This window comes from Mesoplodon bidens (genome assembly GCF_964165515.1).
Source record: "Mesoplodon bidens genome assembly, chromosome: 11".
NCBI lineage: Eukaryota > Metazoa > Chordata > Mammalia > Artiodactyla > Ziphiidae > Mesoplodon > Mesoplodon bidens.
This window is the reverse complement of record NC_138167.1, coordinates 56,602,420-56,617,669: the sequence shown is the minus strand read 5'-3', so window position 1 is coordinate 56,617,669 and position 15,250 is coordinate 56,602,420. Positions and strand designations below refer to the sequence as shown.

The 15,250-nt window shown below is 35.0% G+C and overlaps 1 pseudogene across 1 annotated transcript; it reads right to left on the bottom strand.

Moving 5' to 3' along the window:
- Positions 1–10,229: 10,229 nt before the first annotated feature.
- LOC308624959 (GTP-binding nuclear protein Ran-like) lies at positions 10,230–10,915 on the bottom strand (annotated as a pseudogene). Its single transcript has one exon. The product of its transcript is annotated as a GTP-binding nuclear protein Ran-like (transcript).
- Positions 10,916–15,250: the final 4,335 nt, after the last annotated feature.

The following is a 15,250-nucleotide window of genomic DNA, read 5'->3' as shown; positions in this document are numbered from 1 at the left end:
AGATATACAGATTGCCAACAAACAGATGAAAGAATGCTCAACATCACTAATCATTAGAGAAATGAAAATCAAAACTCCAATGAGGTATCACCTCACACTGGTCAGAATGGCCATCATCAAAAAAATCTACAAACAATAAATGCTGGTGTGGAGAAAAGGGAACCCTCTTGCTCTGTTGGTGGGAATGTAAATCCATACAGCCACTATGGAGAACAGTATGGAGGTTCCTTAAGAAACTAAAAATAGAACTGCCATATGACCCAGCAATCCCACTACTGAGCATATACCCTGAGAAAACCATAATTCAAAAAGAGTCATGTACCACAATGTTCATTGCAGCACTACTTACAATAGCCAGGACATGGAAGCAACCTAAACATCCATCGACAGATGAATGGATAAAGAAGATGTGGCACATATATACAATGGAATATTACTCAGCCATAAAAAGTAACGAAATTGAGTTATTTGCAGTGAGGTGGATGGACCTAGAGTCTGTCATACACAGTGAAGTAAGTCAGGAAGAGAAAAACAAATACCGTATGCTAACACATCTATATGGAATCTAAAAAAAAAAAAAAAAAAAAAAAAACATGTTCTGAAGAACCTAGGGGCCAGACAGGAATAAAGTCACAGACGTAGAAGATGGACTTGAGGACACGGAGATGGGGAAGTATTAGCTGGGACGAAGTGAGAGAGTGGCATGGACATATATACACTACCAAACGTAAAATAGATAGCTAGTGGGAAGCAGCCACATAGCACAAGGAGATCAGCTCAGTGCTTTGTGTCCACCTAGAGGGGTGGGTTAGGAAGGGTGCGAGGGAGACGCAAGAGGGAGGGAATATGGGGATATATGTACATGTAGAGCTGACTCACTTTGTTATACAGCAGAAACTAATACACCATTGTAAAGCAATTATACTCCAATAAAGATGTTAAAAATAAATAAATAAAAGAATACTCCCCAAAACAATCAGTTTTACTTCTTCTATGAACCTGATAATGATTCCACAGAATAGTGTGGTTTCCAAATTAAAATCAAAGAATAGTTTTATATGTATGTTTCTAAGACACACTATTTGCCATCTCCATACCTGAGATTTCCCTGCCCTTTTCAGAGTTCTCTATCTTCTTAACCATTTAAGCCTCCTTGTTTAAACTTCCACCTTGATCATATCCATACTCCTTGCTCTCTATCAAATCTATTTCTTCTTGATGTATTATGTTCTTTCTTTACTATTTGGCTGAAAACTCTACTCATTTGACTGTAATATCCAGCAAAGCACGGGCCATGTGTTTTGTTCACTCTACTGCGGCCAATGTCTACCATGATGCAATAGCACAAAGTAGATGCTCAATAAATATTTACTCAACAAAAGGATAAATGAATGCCACTTTCTTCAAGCCCAAACGTTAACTAACACAAATTTTACTTACGGAAAAGCTGCTCTCCATGGAACATTGCTTTATCAATTAAGTTGCAGCACCTTTTACTGTATGTACAGGGTATGCAGATGTGCCCATGGGTTTTATTTTATTACTGCTATTTTTTAATTTGAGAAACAGCTCAGGAAAATACAAAAGAAGAGGTGGAAAATCTCATTATGCCAAATATCTTTCATATCCTGAACTGAGAGTTTAGACTCAGAAGCAAATGCTAGATATAAATAAAATTTTGTGGGTCTACATAGAAAAAAGCACTCATATGTGTACCATAATGCATTAGTACTTTTTGATGCTTCTTACAACAAAAAATACTCATTAATGCATATTTGATGCTTTTATTTGGTAACACATAACAATATTTTCTAATTATTTAAAACTTATTTTGATTTTAATTTCTTAGTTAATCTAAACACCAAATATTTTTTTAAACTGGTGGGTGAAGTGCTTTAAAAATGTCATATTTCTACAAGTCCAGGCTCTGCACCTCCCATGTGGGACTCCAAGCCTGAGGTGAGGCCAAGGCCAGGACCGCGGTACCAAGGCCACGTGCATGAGACCCCTGCTGCTATCACCATAGTTGTGGTATCCAACATACATCAGACACTAGAGGACATGGACTTTGAGAGAAGAATCCAGTTGATAACCTTGAATGACAATAGCCACAATGCTCCATGTCATCCCAGCCATAATAGGCACTATGCTATATGCTAGACAGTGGAGCCAAGTGGTATGTCCAAACACACTGGGGTGCAACTGTCTCCACTGAGCCAACTGCTGTGGGCACACTGAAGTGGCACAGCTCTTGCTTTACCATGGGCTAACCTCTGGGCAGCATGCAGTTGCTGTGAAGTGTCAAGAGAATTTTCATTCCCTCTTTTGAAGCTCAGCCCAGCTCTGAAGTTTGTTTGGGATGAAAAAGCAACTTACTGCCCAGTAATAGTGACTGTTATCAACTGAATATTTGTGTCCCCCTCCAAGTTATATATTAAGTCCTAGCCCCCAGTATGATAGTATTCAGAGATGGGACCTTTAGAAGATATTTAGGTTTACATGAGGTCACAAAGTTGGGACCCCCATGATGGGATTAGTGACCTTATAAAAAAGACACCAGAAAGCACGCTTTCTTTCTCTCCCAATGTGCACAAAGAAGAGATCATGTGAGCATGCAAGAAGGCAGCGATATGGAATCCAGGAAAAGAGTTCTCACTAGGCACCTAAGTCAGCCAGCATCTTGATCTTGGACTTCCCAACCTCCAGAACTGTGGGAAATAAATGGCTGTTGTTTAAGCCTCCCAGTCTGTGGCATTTTGTTATGGCAGCTGAGCTAAGAAAGTGACTGTTAGGACCTGCTTGCCTACTGGATTGCCACTCTCCCTTCTCACACTGCCTTTCAATGGTGCTCACCCGGATGTCCATGTCCCGCCCCATTGTCAGCTTCCAAATACAGGGTAGAAAACTAAAGCTGAGAAAGAGTTGATCAGATTATCTACTCCTATTTTTTAAGAGGCCACAATAGAGGTAAGAGGCAGATCTTGGGAGATGTGAAGTATAAGTGCTCAAGCCTGGACAGACGACCAAATTCCAGGTTATTCATGTGAAGATGTCTACTCATATGGGAAGAAAAAGGGAGAACCATCTCTCATTCTATAGAAAAAAATAAATTTCTAGGGTAATAGATACCCACATAGAGAAACCAAAAGTATGTAGATATTAGATGAAAATGTAAAACATATGATGTATATCAAAAGCCATGAAGAAAAACCTTAACAAACTTAAGTACATAAAAGTTTTAAACTACAACAAAAAAGACAACTTAAACAAATTTTAAAAATAAGTAACAACTAAAGAAAAATACTGCTCTCTATTACAAAGGATTAGTATCCAGATTACGTTATATAAAGTTCCTATAAATCATTATAAAAACACACACACAAAATTTACAAATGAGCGAAGGATATGAATTGACCCTTCAGATGAAATAATGCCAAAAAAAAAAAAAACCCCAAACAGACAAAAACAACAACAAAAACACTACCAACAAAAGCAAAAAGAACCACACACACAAAAAGATGCTCACCCTTACTAATAATTAGGAAAATGCAAACTAAAACAATAAGCCAATAACATTTTTTAACCTTCAGTTCATTAATAATAATGACATTCTGATGGAATATCAAGTGCCAGCAAAGGTTTGGTGCTCTTATGGACTTCTTACAATGTACCAAGCTCTTTTTCTAGTACTTTACTATATCAACTCATTTAATTTGCATAAAAACCTTGTGGGTAGGTGTCATATTGTCATTTGCATTTTACAGTTGAACTGAGGGACTGGTTTAGTGACTTATACCAAGATCTCAAGGTTAGTAGGTGACTCTCAAGTCAACACTTTTAACCATTAGACTATACTGCCTATAAATTGATAGCAATCTCTCTGGATGGCAGTTTGACTGTAATGAAAATTTTTTAAAGGACACACGAACTGCTGGGTCTTGAGTAGTCTGGGATGTGGAATTAAAAAGACTTAGGTTGGAATCTGAACTCCACTAATTACTATACAAGTCAGTTTACATCTCTGGGTCCCAGAATTTTCATCATTCAAATGGTTATATAACTTTCCCTATGTAAGCATGTTGTGAGAATTAAAATACATAATGTATATTAAAACATTTTTCAAACTGAAAACACTAAGATAGTCTCATCATTTTACTGAATTTTTGTTCTTTAGGGAAGCATCTCTTCTTTGTGTTTGAGTTTAATGAATAAAAATATTTTCATGGAAAACTAGCAGTCTTTCTCAATTCTACGATCCCTGTAGTTAATTTTTTTTTAATTTTGGATTTGCTAATCATTATTTGTTCAAAACTAAATACTAGCATAAGAATTCACTGGGGACAGGAAGTGGCAGACAACAGGGAAAGAGACTCACAATGCTTTCCCTTCAGAATTTATTATTTCCTTGGGGTTACTTAACATGCACAAAGGCAAGAACATTTACAAAATAGTATAGCAACATGTAACAAAGTTAACATTAAAATATGCAAGCTAAAGACAAAATTATAGTAAAGTTCTTGAAAGCAGAAGGATATTTGGTGTCAGTTAAGACCTAATTCATAATTCTGGCTCTCTTTAGTTTCATTAAAACAGAAAACACATCACCTACAAAGAAGGGTTATCTTGAAGATTAAATTAATGTAAGTAAAATGCTTATTATACACAGTGACATGCATAAAAGTAAGTGCCTGTGCTATTATTTCTAGCTGCAAAGAGTAGTCAGAAATAAAAGTAGAAAAATGAGCACTCTTCAGAAAATCAAACAGTGATTCAATAAAATGTACTGTCAGAGAAGATTTTCTAGAAGAAATGTGCTTAAAACATGCTTTAAGAGAGAAAAAATAGAAATGTTATCTTTCAAAATACTACTCCCTTTTAGAATGGGAATCTTTACATGTTGAGAAGCTGAGAATGTGGTGACAGCACCAGTAGCCAAAATTTAAATGTGAGAATAAGAATTTTGATGACTAATATATGAAAATAAAATTGTACTGCTCCAGCTATTCATTTACATCTAGATGCCAGTGCATAAGCTGTTATAAAATTTGTCACACTTTCAAAAAAAGGATGGCAACCTCTCTGATTTAAAAAAAAAATCAGGACTTCCCTGGTGGCACAGGGGTTAAAAATCCTCCTGCCAATTCAGGGGATACGGGTTTGAGCCCTGATCCGGGAAGATGCCACATGCCACAGAGGAACTAAGCCCGTGCACGACAACTACTGAGCCCGCGAGCCACAACTACTGAAGCCCGCGCGTCTAGAGCCGGTGCTCTACAAGAGAAGCCACTGCAATGAGAAGCCCGCACACTGCATTGAAGAATAGCCCCTGCTCACCGCAACTAGAGAAAGCCTGCACGCAGCAACTAAGACTCAACGCAGACAAAAAAAAAAAAAAAAAAAAATCAGGTTTTAGAGAAAAAAGACAACACTGATACCTTCCACTATTAAACTGAAGTATTTGTATCTAAAGGTGAGGAAGCAAGCAAAACTTCAGAGGAAACAAATTCAAAGTTTCCTTTTATTTTTTTGAATTCATTGACTTTTTAGCAGTTTTACGTTTACAGGAAAACTGAGTGGAAAGTACAGAGTTCCCATATACCTCCTCAACCCTCCCCAGATTCCTCTATCTTGCGATAGTGGGGCACATTTGTTACAATCAATGAGCCAGTATGGATACATTGTTATTAACTCAAGTCCAGAGTTTATATTAGGATTCATTCTCTGTATTGTACATTATATGCGTTTTGATAAATGTATAATGATGTGTATCCACATTATAGTATCATACAGAGTAGTCTATCTGCCCTAAAAATCCCTTGCACTCCACGTATTCATCTTCCCCTTCTTTCCCCTATATAAACCCCTGGCAATGACTAGTCTTTTACAACTGTCTCCATATTTTTGCCTTTTCCATAAAGTTGCCTTTTTTGAAGCAAAATATTTATGTCACACCTTGGCTGAGAAACCTATAAAATCAGCTACAAGAAACACTGAACTACTGGAAAATTACTTTATGAATAACAAAGGTAGATGTCACTTAACATCAATATCATCACAAAGAACAAGGATATATAGTTGAATGAAATCATGGATGTGGAGAATATTGAGTGAAATTACTTATGTGCAGAATACAAAGCAAATATTGGCATCTGTGTGGCACATATATGAGGGAGAAGGACTTGATAATTTTATTTTGTTACAGAAAATCTGTGCCATTAGTGGAGAGATTTTCCTTTTGTTGTGGAAATTGTCCTTCAACATCTTTATGATGCAGGAGGTTCACCAGTGAAATAGAATGTTCAGTTTAGAACACACATTTTTTTCTAATTTGAAATCTCAGACACACAATTTTTCCCATTTTCAATGCCTTGGTTGACTCCCCTCAATTATTTATGTACATGTCTATTTCTCCTACTAGATTACAGGTTATCTTTGAAGGGTTTATTTATTTTTACATTTCCCAGTGCTTAATATGCTAGTAAGTGGACAACAGATGTCCATTAAATAAACTTTTATGAACAAAACATGTATTAAAAATCTCCTTTTGCTCCCTTAACCTCTCATATATTCTCAATAAAACTGATCCACTTCTTTGAAGACATTAATTTTTTAAAAATCAAGACTCTTTCAAGATATTTTAAATAATAAAATTTAAATATATTCATGGTAAAAAAAGAAAAAAATATACATAAACAATATAAAGGAAAACAATACTCCTTCCTCATCATCTCATGATTTCCATTTCCCAGGTTACCTGATTTGTGCTTGGACTTTCAGAAACTTGCTATGCATATATACTTCTATTAATGTGTGAATGCATATATATTTAACAACAAGTTAAATAGGAGCTCTAGTTGCTAAGGCTCTAAAGCTGATAACCATAGGTGAAAGTATAAGTACTCCTTTCATCCAAAGAGATGTGCTATGCAGATTATGCTAAGATAGTTCTGCAGCCATCGTCCATTTCCAGCCTATATATGAGAAGGCTAGAGAAATTGGAAAGTGAGACTTTCTTTTAAGATCATTATTATTGTGTATACTTCTCCCTCATAACAACCCAAATAAGAATAGCATCAAGAAATGTATTTATTCAGAATAAGAATGTCTGCTAAGAGGGGGACCCATATGTTATATAGTCTTTTTTCCCTTTCCTTCTCACTCTGCCTGTCTAGATGCTTACTGAGCTGCAGAAACTTGCTGAACAAGTGTTGCAAGGCAGGAGTGGAACTTGGTGACAGAATATAGGAGAAGTCGACGGATGTCCACTGGAATTAGTGTAGACAGAGGCAAGTGCTTAACTCTTACCTAGAACAATCCAATGAAAAGGAGTTCTACTTCTAGCTATGCAGCATACTAGAGGTTCAGTGAACCCCTGTGAAACAATACATCAAACATTCTGGATAAAAACATATAGATAAAATACCAAAGACATGATGCATGAAAGAAATTATTGAGAAGCTGGAATTCATTAAAATTAAAAACTTCTGCTCTGCAAAAGACAGTGTAAAGAGAATGCTCAGACAAGCCACAGACTAGGAGAAAATATTTGCAAAAGACACATCTGATAAAAGACTGTTATCCAAAATATACATAGGACCCTTAAAACTCAATGATAAGAAAACAAACAACCCAATTAAATATGGGCCAAAGATCCTTAACAGGCACATCACCAAAGAAGATATACAGGTGACAAATAAACATATGAAAAAATGCTTCACATTAATGTTATCAGGGTAATGCAAAGTAAAACGAGATACGACTACATAATTCTTAGAATGCCATAATCCAGAACAGTGACAACACCAAATGCTAATGAGGATGTGGAGCAGCAGGAACTCTTGTACATTGCTCATGGGAATGCAAAGTGGTACAGACACTTTAGAAGACAGTTTGATTTTTTTTACAAAACAATACTCTTACTATGCAATTCAGCAGTTATGCTCCTGGGTATTTAACTAAAAGGACTGAAAACTATGTGCACACAAATATCTGCATGCAGATGTTTATAGCAGCTTTTTTCATAATTGCCAAAACTTGGAAACAACTAAGATGTCTTTCAGTAGGTGTATGCATAAATAACTGTGGTATATCCAGATGAAGGAATATTATTCAGTGTTAAAAAGAAGTGAGCTATCAAGCCATGAAAAGAGGTGGAGGAAACTTAAATTCATATCACTAAATACAAGAAGCCAATTTGAAAATCATACTCTATGATTCCAACTATGTGACTTTCTGGAAAAGGCAACAGTATGGAGATGGTGAAAAGATCAGTGGTATGCGTGTGTGTGGTGAGAGGGTGGAGGATGGAGAGGGAGGATGAACAGGAGAAACACAGAGAATTTTAGGGCAGTGAATTTATTCTGTATGATACTATAATGATGGATATACATCATTACATTTTTATATGTTATACATTATATATTTTACATTATATGTTTGTTCAAGCCCATAGAATGTACAACACCAAGAGTGAACCCTAATGTAAATCATGAACTTTAGGAGATTATGATGTGTAGGTTCATCAACTGTAACAAATGTACCACTCTGGTGAGGGAGACCATGCACGTATGGAGGCAGGGAGTATATGGGAAATCTCTGTACCTTCCTCTTAATTTACTTGTGAATCTAAAAGTGCTCTAAAAAATAGTATTTTTTAATAAAACATATATAAAATAAAATATCTAAATGCATGACTGAGCTGAGGCCAGAAACAACAAAGAGGTATAAATCTATGGCAGTAAAAGAGAACTGGAGATGGCATTTGACCTGGCACTATCTACCTATCAATGTGGACAGAATCTGGGTTTTAATAAATCACCTGGATCATGAACAAGAGACAAAGTCTGGGGTCTGAGTATGTATAGTGAGATATCAGAGAGAAGAAAACTCACATGAGACCAAGATCTGCAAAGAGTGATACCATCAATGAGTAAACTGGGGAAAACCCCACCACACAACATAAGATAGTGACCATATGACCATGTTTTGTTTTTGGATCTAGACAGAAGAGAAAAAAATATACCTACCCTAAAATTTCCTAATCGTAAGCTGAGATCTACCTGTATGGCCCATAAAACTCCAAGTCAAAAATTTAAAGAGTCAGATATGCAAGGATTGCAGTTACAGAAATTATGAGAAACAATACAAAATAACTATGTTTATACTTCAATAACTATGATATATTTCAAGAAATAGTAAATGGAAATGAAAATAAGAGGACATAAAAGAAGATTATTGAAAGTGGCTAATCAGATTTGAAAGTGAACCAAATAGAGGCTCTAGAAATCTGAATATTAATAATTAAAATTAAAACCTCAATAGATCAGTAAATTGTACCTAGCTGAAGAAAGAAAGATGGACCTTGAAAATAAATCTAAAAAAAGAATACAACTATAGCACAGACAGACAAAGGATGAAATAAAGTTAAAGAGATCTTAAAAGCAATGAAGGATAAAGTGAAAAGGCCCTTTATATGCTTCATTCTAGGGCCCAGAATGATTAAAGAGAATGAGAAAGTTATGGATTGACTTTTATTTATCTTGCTTATGATCTTTTGGCTCCCTGAATCTGAAAATGTATGCCTTTCAATAATTCATGAAAAGTATCAGTTTTTCATCTTTTGAAATATTGCTTATGTTGGTAGTAAATATTTTCAGGTTTTATTTGCTTAAAATATTTTTATTTTCCTTCCTTTTAAAAGAGAGTTTCGCTGAGATACAGAATTTTAAATTTGCTAGTTATTTCTTCTCAACATTTTAAAAATGTCATTTCAATATCTTTTGGTACCTAGTATTGTTCTTGGAGCAGCTGTCAACCTAATGGGTATTCCATTGTAGGTTTGATGGATTTTCTTTCCTCTACTTTTTTTTTTTAAAGATAGTTGAAATACAACTTTATTCTGATTCTAAACAAAAAGGAATGGGAACGACAGTAACAAACAAGATTCCACCACTGAATATTGTGATGTGACTGTAGCAGTCTTATACTTGAAATTCAAGGAGGAAACCACTGTGTTCCAAAACAGCTAAATATGCAGGTCCAAAAAATGAAGGTATTTTTTTAACTGCCACATTCACTCTGAAGCCCATTCATCTCCTTCAGCATCCCAAAGATTAAACACATGTTCTGCTTAACTATGTAACAAAGTGGCAAACATGCTGCACTACTGACATCACAGGACAGTTCCCTATAAAACTAGACTTCTGACGCTGGGATCCAGCTTCACTTTCTCACAAGTCATCATCTTCATCCGGGAGAGCAGTTGTCTGAGCAACCTCTAGATTATGCTCGTAGTGCGCTGCCGTGGCTGGGTCCATTACCGCCTCTGGCGGGGTGAGAGTGGACATGGCAACGAACTCCAAGTTAGGGTCTCCGATCAGATTTCTAGCAAGCCAGAGGAAGGGCTTTTCAAAGTTGTAGCTACTTTTGGCAACAATGTCATAGTACTGAAGATTATTCTTTCGGTGGAAGACAATTGACTTTGCCTTAACTTTTCTGTCCTTAATATCCATTTGATTTCTACACAACACAATGGGGATGTTCTCACATAGTAGTACCAGATCTCTATGCCAGTTAGGCGCGTTCTTGTAAGTAACTCTTGATGTTACATCAAACATTCATAACGGCACACTGAGCTTGGATATAATAGCCATCTCCCAGTCCAACAAATTTCTCCTGACCAGCTGTATCCCATACATTGAACTTAATAGGTCCTCTGTTGTTATGGAACACAAAGGGGTGGACCTCAACACCCAAGGTAGTTGGTACTTCTTCACAAATTCACCAGTCAGATGACGTTTCAGGACTGTAGTTTTTCCAGTACCATGATCACCAACAAATACAAGCTTAAACTGAACTTGGGGTTCTCCTTGGGCTGCTATCGTGATGTTACTTCCAGAAGCATCTCCACCCCCATCTCTCTTTCCTCTACTTTTAATATCATCTGTTTGGGGTGCTACAGAAACTCAGTAAAGAAACTTGAGGGAAGGAAATAATCCCAGAAATGTATGAGATGCAAGAGGAATAATGAGCAAAGAAAAAAGTAAACATAAAGCTAAAGAAATAATAAAATGTGTAATTATTGGCATTTCAAAAAACCAAGATAGAGAAATTCTTATGCCACATTCTCTACTTACAATGTAATTAAGTTGAAAATAATAACATAAATATAATTAAAATAATTCCAAACTTTTAGAAATTAAAAAACGCAGTTCTAATGGAAATTTAGAAATATTATAATTAAAGCAAAAATATATATAAATATTACTTCAGAATTTGTGAAGGTAAACTTATAGCCTTAAAGTCTTATTAAAATAAAGTTGAAATTTTATGAAATAAGCATTTCAATAAGCATTCTAATTTCAATAAGCATTTCAACAAATTTTTAATTTGTTAAGCATTTCTTAACAAATTAGAAAAAGAATAACATAATGAACTCAAAATGAAAGAAAGGATATAATAAAGGAAAGAGCAGACACAAATGAAAATAGAAAAGAAGATAGAGTATAAACAAAAAAATTGGAATGGTTAATGTAATTGACAGACTCTAATCAAAAACATTAAACATCACAACAAAAAGATTAGGAATGAATAAATGAACAAAATAAAAACACAGGAGGTATTTTAAGTATTCTAAAAACCTTATGGCAAAAAACTTGAAATATATGTAAAATAGACAATGCTCTAGAAAATAGAAATTACCAATCTAAAATAGAAATCTGTGTTGTTATAAAGCAAGAAATACATTTATATGCTCATGTAGCAATAAAACAAATGGAATCACTAGATAAAAATAGTATTATAAAGAAAACCCTAGGTCCAGATGATTTTATGAATCCCACCAATAATTTAAGAAACATAATTTTAACCTTAATGTATTTTCAGAAAATATAAAAAGGGGAACATTCCCCAACTTCTTTAATAAAAATGGTATGAGCTTGATACCAAATTCAGACAAAAATACAAAACAAGGTAATTGTAGCCTGAATCTCCCTCCTGACTAAAGAATCAATTCTAAATGCACTTGAATTAAGCTCTCAAACATACTGTTAAGGTGATATATGAAGTTAAATTTGGTTTAATTAGAGGAATAGAAAGTTTGTTCTGTAGTAGAATATTTAAGTGTCTGTATTAAAATTTTAATGTAGAAAAACTTACTATTATTGCAATAGATGCAGAAAAAAACATTGTATAACATTTAACAATTCTTGATAAAAGCTCTTAGCAAAACAGAAATAGAAACTTTTTTTTTCTTTTTTCTTTTTTTGCGATACGCGGGCCTCTCACTGTTGTGGCCTCTCCCGTTGTGGAGCACAGGCTCTGGACCCGCAGGCTCAGTGGCCATGGCTCACGGGCCCAGCCGCTCTGCGGCATGTGGGATCTTCCCAAACCGGGGCATGGAGCCGTGTCCCCCGCATCGGCAGGCGGACTCTCAATCACTGCGCCACCAGGGAAGCCCAAAACTTCTTAATTTTACAAAAGATATATCCACACATACACACAAACACACAAAACATAGCAAGTATTCTACTTAATATCAGAAGCAAGAAAAGGTGTCCATTAATGGTTCTTTTTTCTTCCAGTTTTATTGAGATATAATTGATATACAGCACTGTATACATTTAAAATATAATGATTTGACTTACACCATAAAATGATTATCACATTCAATAAGTTTAGTGAACATCTCATATAGATACAAAATTAAAGAAAAAGAAAAAATGTTTTCTTTTGATTAGAACACTTAGGATTTACTCTCTTAAAAACTTTCATATCTAACATATATCAGTGTTAATTATATTTATCTTTTTGTAAATTACATCCCTAATACTTATTTATCTCACAATTGGAAGTTTGTACTTTTTTACTGATTTCATCCAATCAGTTCACCCTCCTCTCACCTCTCATGACTGGTAACCACAAATCTGATCTCTTTTCCCATAAGTTTGTTTGTTTGTTTATTTTTGAAGTAGAATTGACCTACAACACTGTGTTAGTTCCTGGTACGCAGCATAGTGATTTGGAACTTCCGTACATTTCAAAATAATCACCATGATAAGTCTAGTTAGGATATGTCAGCATACAAACACATTACATAGTTATTGACTATATTCCTCACACTATACATTTCATAGCTGTGACTCATTTCTTTTGCAACTAGAAGTTTGTACCTCTTAATCTCCCTCACCTATTTCTTTCCTCCCCCCATCCCTCTCTCCTCCAGCAACCACCTGTTTTTTTCTCTGTGTCTATAATTCTGTTTCTGCTTTGTTATGTTTGTTCATTTGTTTTATTTTTTAGATTCCACATATAAGTGCAATCATACAGAATTTGTCTTTCTGTCTGATTTATTTCATTTAGTGTAATGCCCTCTATGTTCATTCATGTTATCACAAATGGCAAAAATTCATTTTTTGTATGGCTCAGTAATATTCCATTGTATATATGTATATCACCTCTTCTATGTCCATTCATCTATCAGTAAACACATAGGTTGATTTCATATTGGCTATTCTAAATGGTGCTGCAATGAACACAATGGTGAATATATCTTTTAGAACTAGTGTTTTTGTTTTCTTTGGACAAATACCCAGGAATGGAATTGCTGGATCATGTGATAGCTCTATTCTTAATTTTTTGAGGAATATCCACAATGTTTTCCATAATGGCTGCACCAATTTACATTACAACCAACAGTGCAGAAGTGTTCCCTTTTATCTACATCTTCATCAACAGTTCTTCCTTAGTGTCTTTTTGATTATAGCTATTCTGACAGGTGTGAGGTAGTATCTCATCATGGTTTTGACTTGCATCTGCCTGATGATTAGTGACGTTGAGCATCTTTCTTTGTGCCTGTTGGCCATCTGTATGTCTTAAAAAAATTTTTTTTTATATATTTGGCTGTGCTGGTCTTAGTTGCAACACTTGGGGTCTTCATTGTGGCATGTGGGATCTTCGTTGCAGCATGCGGAATATAGTTCCCAGACCAGGGATTGAACCTGGGCCCCCTGCATTGGGAGCAAGGAATCTTAACTGCTGGACCACCAGGGAAGTCCCCATCTGTATGTCTTCTTTAGGAAAATTTCTGCTCAGATCTTCTGTCCATTTTCTAATGAGGTTTTTTTTTTTTAATGTTTAGTTGTATGAGTTCTTTGTATATTTAGGGTATTAACCCCTTATCAGATATGTCATTTGCAAATATCTCCTCCCATTCTGTAGGCAACCTTTTCATTTTGTTGGTGATTTCCTTTGCTGTGCAAAAGCTTTTTAGTTTGTTGTAGTTCCATTTTTTTGTTTGTTTGTTTTTGTTTTTTTGCTTTTGATTTCCTTGCCTGAAGAGACATATCCAAAAATATATTACTAAGACTGATGTCAAAGAGAATACTGCCTATGTTTTCTTCTAGGAGTTTTACAGTTTCAGATCTTCCATTTAAGTCTTTAATCCATTTTGAATTTGTTTTTGTGCATGGTGTGAGAGAGTAGTCCCATTTGATTATTTTGGATGTAGCTCTCCAATTGTCCCAACTCTGTTTATTGAAGAGGCTGTCTTTATCCCATTGTATATTCTTGCCTCCTTTGTATATAAATGTGGGTTCGTTTCTGGGATCTCTATTTTGTTCCATTGATCTATGTGTCTTGTGTTTGTGCAAGTAATATACTGTTTTGATTATTGTAGTTGTGTAGTATAGTTTAAAATCAGTGAGCATGGCACCTCCACCTTTGTTCTGCTTTCTCAAGATTGTTTTGGCTATTTGGGGTTTTTTGTGTTTCCATACAAATTTTAGAATTATTTGTTCTCGTTCTGTGAAAAATACCATTAGTATTTTGATAAGGATTGCACTGACTCTGTAGATTGCCTTGAGTAGTGTGGTCATTTTAACAATATTAATTCTTCCAACCCATGAACAAAGTATATCTTTCCATCTGTTTGTGTGTCCTCTTCAATTTCTTTCAACAACATCTCATAGTTTTCTGAGTATAGGTCTTTTACTTCCTTAGTTAGATTTATTCTGAGGTATTTTATTATTTTTTAAAAAATTGTAAATGGGCTTGTTTTCTTAATTTATCATTCTGATAGTTCGTTCTTAGTGTATCAAAATGCAACAGATTTCTGTATATTAATTTTAGATCCTGCAAGTTTACTGAATTCATTGATCAGCTCTAGTTTTTTTTTTTTTTTTGGTGGCATCTTGAGGATTTTCTATGTATAATATCATGTCATCTGCAAACAGTGACAGTATTACTTCTTCCT